Genomic DNA, 9,565 nt, shown 5'->3' with positions numbered 1-9,565 from the left:
CAAGATTGAACCCAAAGCTAAGCACTTCTCCCTTTGCAAGAAAGATCAATCTAGTAGGCCAAACTAAACAGATAATTCGAAGAGACTTGCAAAGATAACAAATCATGCATATAAGAATTCAGAGAAGAACCAAATATTGTTCATACATAATCTTGATCATAAACCAACAATTCATGGATCTCGGCAAACACACCGCAAAAAAGTATTACATCGAATAGAACTCCAAGAACATCAAGGAGAACTTTGTATTGAGAACGAAAGAGACAGAAGAAGCCATCTAGATAATAACTATGGACCAGAAGGTCTGTGGTAAACTACTCACACATCATCGGAGAGGCTATGGTGTTGATGTAGAAGCCTTTCGTGATCGAATCCCCCATCGGCAGATCGCCGGAAAAGGCCCCAAGATGGGATCTCACGGGTACAGAAGGTTTGCGGCGATGGAAAAGTGGTTTCGTGGTTCTCCTGGATGTTTTTAGGGTACAAGGGTATATATAGGCGAAAGAAGTACGTCAGTGGAGCTACGAGGGGCCCACGAGGGTGGGGGCGCGCCTACCCCCCTTGGCGCGCCCTCCTGCCTCGTGGCCGCCTCGTTGCATCTCTGACTTCCACTCCAAGTCTCTTGGATTGCGTTTGTTCTAAGAAAGATCCTCGCGAAGGTTTCGTTCCGTTTGATATTCCTTTTCTGCGAAACACTGAAATAGGCAAAAAACAACAAGTGGCACTGGGCCTCCGGTTAATAGGTTTGTCCCAAAAATAATATAGAGGAGCATATAAAGCCCATTAAACATCCAAAACAGATAATATAATAGCATGGAACGATCAAAAATTGTAGATACGTTGGAGACGTATCAGGCTGCTCTGGTGAGGGAGGAAAGGGTAGGATTCGATCCCCCTCCTACGGTGGTGGCCAACCTATATTTATAGTGCCTTGGTCCTGTTCCCCCAAAATTTAGGCGGGAAGGGATCCCACAACGGCCAATTTGAAAGGGGAAAAGTAGTACATCTAAACCAGACGAAAGGTGGTCTTCACCTGAAAGCTTCTGGTCGTGACGCAGTGGTGGGCTCGGTGATGAGCTCCGCCTTGTCAAGCCTATGGTCTTGGTCTTGTAGCACTGGAATGGGAACCTTTGGGAGATTCCTCGGGAACCCACTCCTGCCCTTGCCCCCATAGCACCAAAGAGGAAACGGCCTCCTCTTCGCCCGCTGGCGCCCGCTTGGCCTTGGTCGTCATGGCTCACGTCATCGTAGCCTCATGAGGTTGGGTACCTGTTGTAGGGTGCAACCCTAAGATGGATCTTTTCACGCTTGGAGGGGAAAAGGGAGATGGACACCAAGAACTCAAAGAGGAAATCACACCAACAATACCCAATTACACATCCACTAGAATAGCAACACAAGATCCACAAGTTCACAAACACAATCAAAGGAAAGATACAATGGTAGAGTTATTCCCACTCCTAGGAGACGAGGTCTTGATGATGGTAGTCTTCTCCAAGAGGAGGTCTTCAAATCCCTAGGGAATCCTCTCCAAAGAGGCCTTGATCTCCAATGGAGGTGGTAGAAGGAGCAAAGCTCTCAAATCTCATCTATGTCTTTGCTAACCTAAACATAACCCTAGGTACTGAATATATAGGCTTGGGGTCCAAGTGGAAGAATAAGAGGTCAAAAATGCCATCTCATCGGCCCATCCTGTAGGGCCCGTGCGCACGGGGTAAATTGGGCCCGTGCACACGGGCGTCCCGTGTGCACGATACACGCCCGTGCGCACGGGGTGCTACAGTGCAAACTCCTTGGATAGTCCGTGGGAACAGGGTCTCGGGGGCCCGTGCGCACGGGGGTTGACTGGGACTTCCTGTCCAGCTGCTGTTTGTCTTCTCCTTCCTCTGTGCGGACTTGGGGTGGTTCTCCTTGTACTTGGTGGTGCTCCTCAGCTTCCTGGAAGGGCCCCTCTTTGTACCTAATGATGCATAGAGTATGTTGGTGAGGTAGCAAATGTCGGTGTCAAAACCGGCAGATCTCGGGTAGTGGGTCCGGAACTGTGCGTCTGAGGATCAATGGTAACAAGGGACGATGGGTACACAATGTTTACCCATGTTCGGGCCCTCTTAAAGGAGGTAAAACCCTATGTCCTGCTTGATTGTATTCAATGAGTATAGGCGTTACAAGTCTTGATCTACTTCGAGATCATAATGACTAAACCCTAGCTGTCTAGCCTATGAGAATTCTGATGATCTCTATGGACCCTCCAGTTTATATACACGCTGAAGGGGCCAAGGGTTATACATAGTCGGTTTGCAAGGGAAGGAAATAATATATTCGGACATCAAACTTTCCATCCACGCATATAAGAGTCCTACCCGGACACGGGGGAAAGGTCTTCTGCTTTTATCTTCACGGCCCATCAGTCCGGCCCATATCAAATTGTCCGGACACCCAAGGACCCCCTAATCCGGGACTCCCTCGGTAGCCCCTAAACCAGCCTTTGATGGCGATGTGTTCGGCATGTGGGTTTTCTTTGGCGTCGCAAGACGGGTTCCTTCTCCTGAACATTTTAGGATAACTCCCTGCACAAAGGAAAACTTTTTTTGGTGAAGTGTCACATGTGGCTCTTTAAGATTTCGAACCGTTCCCACGCCCCCCGTTTCGCATTTCGAGACACAGCCTCCATTGGCACGTCTTGTCAAACAGAGATCATGCCCTCCCATTACGGGGTTCTCATCAATACGGTTTCGGGTAATCCAACCACGCCATTTAGACGATCTCTTTGGGAACAGGCGAGTTTTAAAGCATGAGAGGGGGGCGTTTGGTATTTCACCTCCTATAAGATGGTAAAAAATCCCTTCTTTTTCCCATGCCTTCTTCTAGCTCCTGCCTTCCCACCTGTGAGCTCCAGTGCCCAAAACTTCAATCTTTCCCACCGCCACCAACCTCCCCAGCCATGGCTGGATCTAGTTCCAAGGGCAAGTGGGAGGCCTCCTCCATCACCGAGAAGGACATCAAGGAGCTCCGGAGCGCGGGCTATCTGTCCGCGGATATCGCGCACAGGCTCCCTGCCAAAGATCAGGTCATCCCCACTCCGGAGCCCGGCGGCAGGGTCGTATTCATTCCCCATTTCCTCCGAGGACTAGGGTTTCCCCTCCACCCCTTTGTCCGAGGCCTCATGTTCTACTACGGGCTAGATTTCCATGATCTAGCCCCGAATTCCTTCCTCCACATATCGGCATTCATCGTCGTGTGTGAGGCCCTACTCCGCATTCCCCACACTTCGGCCTATGGCTCAAGGTCTTTAATCTGAAGCCAAAGGTGGTCGATGGACAGCACGTGGACTGCGGCGGGGCTATGGTTAGCAAGCTTCCCAACGCCGTCTGGCCCAAGGGGGCTTTCGTGGAGACAGTCAAGGTGTGGTAGCAGGAGTGGTTATATATCAACGAACCTAGCGGCACCAAGTGGGAGGCCACGCCTGACATCAGATCTGGACCCCCCACGAGACTCACCTCATGGACCACCAAGGGCCTTGATTGGGGGTCCCAACCGGAGGTGATGATGCTGCAGAAGCTCATCTCCAACGTGTTGGGGAAAAACACTGGTCTCACAAACGTGATTCAAGTGATGCTCTTCTACCGTGTCCTTCCCTGCCAACTCCGGGCCTCCCCCATGTGAGAGTTCAATCCGGAAGAACCACGGACCTAAAGCGCTTCTTCGCACCATGCATGAAGATGTATGGAAGCAACTCTTCAAGGCCCAGAAGAGTTGGTCTATGAAGACCGAAGACATCGGAGTCGACAGCGAGAACTCGGCCTCAGCGGTAAGCATAACCTTTCTGAAGACTTATCTGGCTTAACACTTCGGATGATGATGAAGATTTATATTATCCTCTTTCCGTACACGGCTGGATGGCGAAGGCGGAGCGGATCTATTGTCCGGTGCCGCTGCCGGAAAACCCGGCCACCTCCCAGCTAACGGTGCTACTGGTCCCGGCGCTGTATCAAGCGCCGTAGAAGAAGGCCAAGAAGAAGAAAGGCAAGGAGGCCAAGGGCAGCCCCCGCCACAAGGGTTCTTCGGACACAGCGTCCGGAGAGACCGAAGCCCTCTCCTCCCACGAGGGAGATGAGAAAGAAGAAGAAGAGGAGGAGGTGTGATGTAGGGTGGAACCCTAGATGGCCGATCTTTCACGAAAGGAGCGGATCCCTACGAAGAACGTGATGAACACGAGGGGAAACACGAGGGAAACACGAGAGGAACACGAGAGAAATCATTCATCCAACAAGAATAGATCACACATGCGCTAGATCGATGAACATAAAGGTAAAATACAAGATCCAAGTCCAACAAAGGATGATACAAAGGTAACCGGTTCTTCTCCGTAAGGAGGTCTTGATGGGGGCCACCCAAGAGGGGGTCTTGAATCCAAGGTGATCTTCTCCGTAGAGGGGCCGTGGTCTCTCTCGTGGAGTAGATCCGTAATGGATGAGCAATGCTCTATCTCACATATGAGCTAAACCAATGCTAACCCCAGAAAGAGGAAGGGGATGGAGTATCTATAGTCTAGGGGGGAGAAGAGGTACATGGGCCTCGGCCCTTTACTGTGCGCAGACAGGTGGAGCCGGATGTCCGGGCGTCGGGCCGGATGTCCGGGCCTTCAGGAGGTGCCGGATGTCCGGGCTGGGGGCCGGATGTCCGGCCTAGCGTGTAGGCGTTATGTGCTCTCTGGATAGGCGGGGCCAGATGTCCGGGCGAGAGGCCGGATTTTCGGGACTTCGGGAGGAGCCGGATGTCCGGGGCATGGGGCCGGATGTCTAGGCCGTGTAGCACTTCGATGGCTGGGCTGCTGCTGTTGTTGGCATCTTCAGGGGCCGGATGTCCGGGGCCTTGGCCGGATGTCCGGGGCCTAGAAGGTGAACTTGCCTTCTTCCGTTGGTTCTCTTCATCCATGGACTTGGTGGCTTGTCCGTCTTCACGTGCATCTTCGTGAGGGTCCTCTTGACACCTGATCATGCATAGCATATCGGACTTAGGTAGTAGCCATGTCTCGAGTGGATCATATGCGATATCACTAAGGAAGGAAGTCACCTCGTTCTCGAGAGCTCTAGCTCGTGCTCGTGTCATGGGTCCTCTTGGCTCTTGATGAGACGATGGTAGGTCCATGGGGATGATCATGGGATGCTCCGCATCATCTCCCCTCCCTTGGGAAAGATCCGACCTCAAATCAAAATCCTCATCACCATGGTACGGGGAGAGATCTTTGATGTTGAATATGTCACTCACGGAGTACTTGTCGCGTGGGATGTCGATCTAGTATGCGTTGTTGTTGTATCATGCAAGCACCTTGAAGGGTCCATCCGCTCGGGGTAGTAGCTTGGACTTGTGTTCCTTGGGGAAGCGATCCTTGCGAAGGTGTAGCCACACAAGATCTCCAACATTGAACATCATGGGTTGCTTGTTGACGTTGAGCTTGGTCGTGAGTCGTTGTACTTGGCGCTCGATGGTGTTCCTTGTATCTTCATGCATCTTCTTGAGGAAGTTGACTCGGGCACTCGCGTCCATGTTTGTGCGCTCTTGTAGCGGTAGAGGTAAAATGTCCAATGGTGACAATGGGTTGAAGCCATAGACGATCTCGAAGGGGGACTTGCCGGTAGTCGAATGTCTTGCACGATTGTAGGCGTACTCGGCGATAGGTAGGCACTCCTCCCACTCCTTGATGTTCTTCTTTATCAACACGCATAGTAGAGTGGAGAGCGTGCGGTTCGTCACCTCCGTTTGGCCGTCGGTTTGTGGATGGTATACCGAAGAGAACAAAAGCTTGATTCCGAGCTTGGCGCACAAGGTCTTCCAAAAGTAACTCAAGAACTTGACGTCGCGGTCCGAGACAATCATCTTTGGCACTCCATGAAGGCGCAAGATTTCCCTACAAAACAAATTTGCAACATGTGAAGCATCGTCTATCTTGTTGCAAGGAATGAAATGTGCCATTTTGGAGAATCGGTCCACAACAACAAAAACGGAATCCTTGCCATTTCGAGTTCTAGGCAAACCAAGCACAAAATCCATGCTAATATCTTCCCATGGTTGATATGGAATTGGAAGTGGCATATAGAGGCCATGAGATTGGGCTTTAGACTTAGCTTTGCAACATGTAGAGCATCGGTTGGTGAAGCGATTGACGTCGCGAAACATCTTGGCCCAAAAGTAGTTCTTGGAGAGCGTGGCGAATGTCTTGTCTCGTCCAAAATGTCCCATGAGTCCGCCACCATGAGATTCCTGCAAAAGCAACAAGCGAAGAGAGGACTCGGGATGCAAAGTTTGTTAGCTCTCATAAGATATCCATCTTTGATGTAGTAGCTTTCCCAAGATGTGTGCGTCAAACACTTTGCATAAGGAATGGCAAATGTAGGATCATGCTCATACAAGTCTGTTATGTGCTCAAAACCAATGACATTTAACTCACGTTGAGTAACAAGCATGCATGTACGGGAAAGTGCATCCGCCACAACATTTTCCTTACCTTTAATGTACTTGATGACATAAGGAAATGACTCAATAAATTCACTCCACTTAGCATGACGCTTGTTCAACTTAGTTTGACCCTTAAGGTATTTAAGCGTTTCATGGTCGGTATGGATGATGAACTCATGAGGTCGTAGGTAATGTTCCCATTCATGCAAAACTCGCATTAAAGCATATAACTCTTTGTCATAGATGGGATAATTTAGTTGCGCTCCGGAAAGTTTCTCACTAAAATAAGCAATTGGGCACTTCTCTTGTGTTAACACACCTCCTATGCCATTACCACTAGCATCGCAATGAATTTCAAAAGGTTTGTCAAAGTTGGGTAATGCAAGCACGGGAGCATGAGTAAGCAAATTCTTAAGCTCATTGAAAGCGATATCTTGGGATGTTCCCCAAAAAACGGTGCATTTTTATTACTCAAAGCATGCAAAGGTGAAGCAATGGTGCTAAAATCCTTCACAAATCTACGGTAGAAACCGGCTAAACCAAGAAAACTACGCACTTGTTGCAAATTGGTTGGTTGGGGCCAAGTTTTAATAGCATTGATCTTATATTCGTCAGCATGAACACCCTTAGAAGATACTACGAAACCCAAGAAAACAAGCTTATCAACACCAAAGAGGCATTTGTCCATATTAGCATAAAGTTGCTCTTTTCGAAGAGTTTGTAGCACGGTGCGAAGGTGGGTGACATGTTCTTTGAGAGATTTGCTAAACACAAGGATACCATCAAAGTAGACAACAACAAATTCACCAATGTAAGGGCGAAACACGTAATGCATAAGACGCATGAAAGTACCGGGTGCTTCCGATAAACCCATAGGCATGACTAACCACTCATATAGACCAAACTTGGTTTTGAAAGCGGTTTTCCATTCATCACCCTCTTGTATGCGGATTTGATAGTAACCACTTTTAAGATCAATTTTGGAAAAGATAGTGGCACCGCTAAGTTCATCAAGCATATCATCAAGGCGTGGAATGGGGTACCTATATCGAACGGTGATAGCATTTATAGGTCTACAATCGGAACACATGCGAAAACTACCGTCTCATTTTGGCACAAGAATGACCGGTACGGCACAAGGACTCAAACTTTCACGCACATGTCCATGATCTATGAGATGCTTTACTTGCCTTTGTATTTCTTTGGTTTCTTCGGGGTTGACGCGGTAGGGAGCTTTGTTTGGAAGTGGCGCTCCGGGGGTGAGATCGATTCGGTGCTCAATGCCTCGTAGTGGAGGTAGACCCGGAGGTAGCTCATCGGGGAAAACATCTTGGAATTCCTACAATAAAGAAGATAACACCAAAGGTAGATTGCGAGAGTTGTTAGTTTTTGGTGCCTCGTCCTTGCACAATAGGACATAGTGTAGGACACTTGATGGGTTCTCACACACTTCTCTCATCTCACGTTTGGTGGCAAATAGGACTAAGTTTTTCTTGTCGCTCATCGTGGAGGCACTCAATTTGGGCTTGTGGCGCTCACTCTCTTTTTGGTGGGTCGCTCTCTCACTATTCTCTCCACGAGGGGTGGCTTACTTGTCGGCGAGTACTTGGCTTGGAGACAGAGGTCGTAGCACAAACTCTTTCCCTTTCATCTTGAAGCTATAGTGATTTGTACGCCCATTGTGAATGACACCTCGGTCAAATTTCCATGGCCATCCAAGAAGGAGGTGGCACACAGTCATCGGAAGGACATCACACTCCAAAGTGTCTTCATAGGCGCCGATCTTGAAAGAGGCTTGTACCCTATGCTCGACTTGGATGGTGCCGGTGTCACTTAGCCATTGAACCTTGTAGGGGTGCGGGTGCTTCATCTTGACCAATTGGAGTTTGGAGCATAGTTCTTCACTTGCTAAGTTATGGCAACTACCTCCATCGATGATGACCTTGATGGACCGTCCATTGATGCCGGCCTTTGTGTGGAAGATATGGCATCTTTGATCTTCGTCTTGTTGATGTTGAAGAGTCAAGACCTTGGAGACAACAAGAGCGGGACTTGAATCTTCATCACAAAAGACTTGATCATCTTCGTCTTTGTTGTTCACTTGTCGGTGCATGGCCACTTGCTCAAGGGCTTCCATTTCTCCTTCACTCATGGAGTCGTAGGTTCCGTCGTTGTTGAGGATCATGGTGCCACTACAGGAATCAACTACTTTGTCGTCTGCACGGTAGACGGCAAAGGCAAGGATGGCGGACGGCAAAAGGCTCCAACAAAGTAGGCATCGGTAAAGAGCTTCTTTGCCGTCTGCTTTTTGAAGCGGGCGGCAAAGGGGCCTTTGCTATCAGCGGCTGACGGCAAAGAAAACCGACGGCAATAAATGCACTGTTAGTCTGTTAGGCAGCTAACGGCAGCCTTTGCCATCCGCCGCTGACGGCAAAGAGCATCCGGCCTTTGCCGTCCGCCGAATGACGTCAGCTGGACGTCACTGCGGGAAAGCCTTTGCCGTTTGCTGCTGTAGGCAAATGTGGGTATTCTTTGCCGTCTGCCACTGTAGGCAAAGCCTTTGCCGTCTGCCGCTGTAGGCAAGCTGACCAAATGGGTCAGCTCCCAGGGAGCACAGGCCGCAGCGTGGCTTCTTTGCCGTCCGCGGCAGACCGCAAAGGAGCCTTTGCCATCAGCGGCTGACGGCAAAGGTGCCTCTTTTTTTCAGTTTTTTTAATCCAGCAATTTTCACAGCAAATATATGACATATATATATATATATATATATATATATATATATATATATTTCACAGGGCTATTTAACAGCATACATATGACATATCCAGCACATAAGTTTCATCGTGCATACATATATAGTTCCATCCATTCATACATAGCAAGTTGCACATACACATTGTTCCATCCATACATATTACAATGCAAAGTTTCATCAAGATAGCAAGTTCCATCATAGCAAGGTAAAAGAATACTAGAGGAGAATGAAAGAAAAAACAAGCACTCCATCATAGCAAGCTAGCTTCCCTGAAGTGAATGAAATCAGAAAAATGGCAAATAAGAAAGTTAGAAAAAAGGTGACTAGAAGAAGAAGTATATGCCATTTATGAGCTAA

The sequence above is a fragment of the Aegilops tauschii genome, chromosome 4 (genome assembly GCF_002575655.3).
Source record: "Aegilops tauschii subsp. strangulata cultivar AL8/78 chromosome 4, Aet v6.0, whole genome shotgun sequence".
In the NCBI taxonomy this organism is placed as follows: domain Eukaryota; kingdom Viridiplantae; phylum Streptophyta; class Magnoliopsida; order Poales; family Poaceae; genus Aegilops; species Aegilops tauschii.
This window is presented reverse-complemented; position numbering follows the sequence as displayed.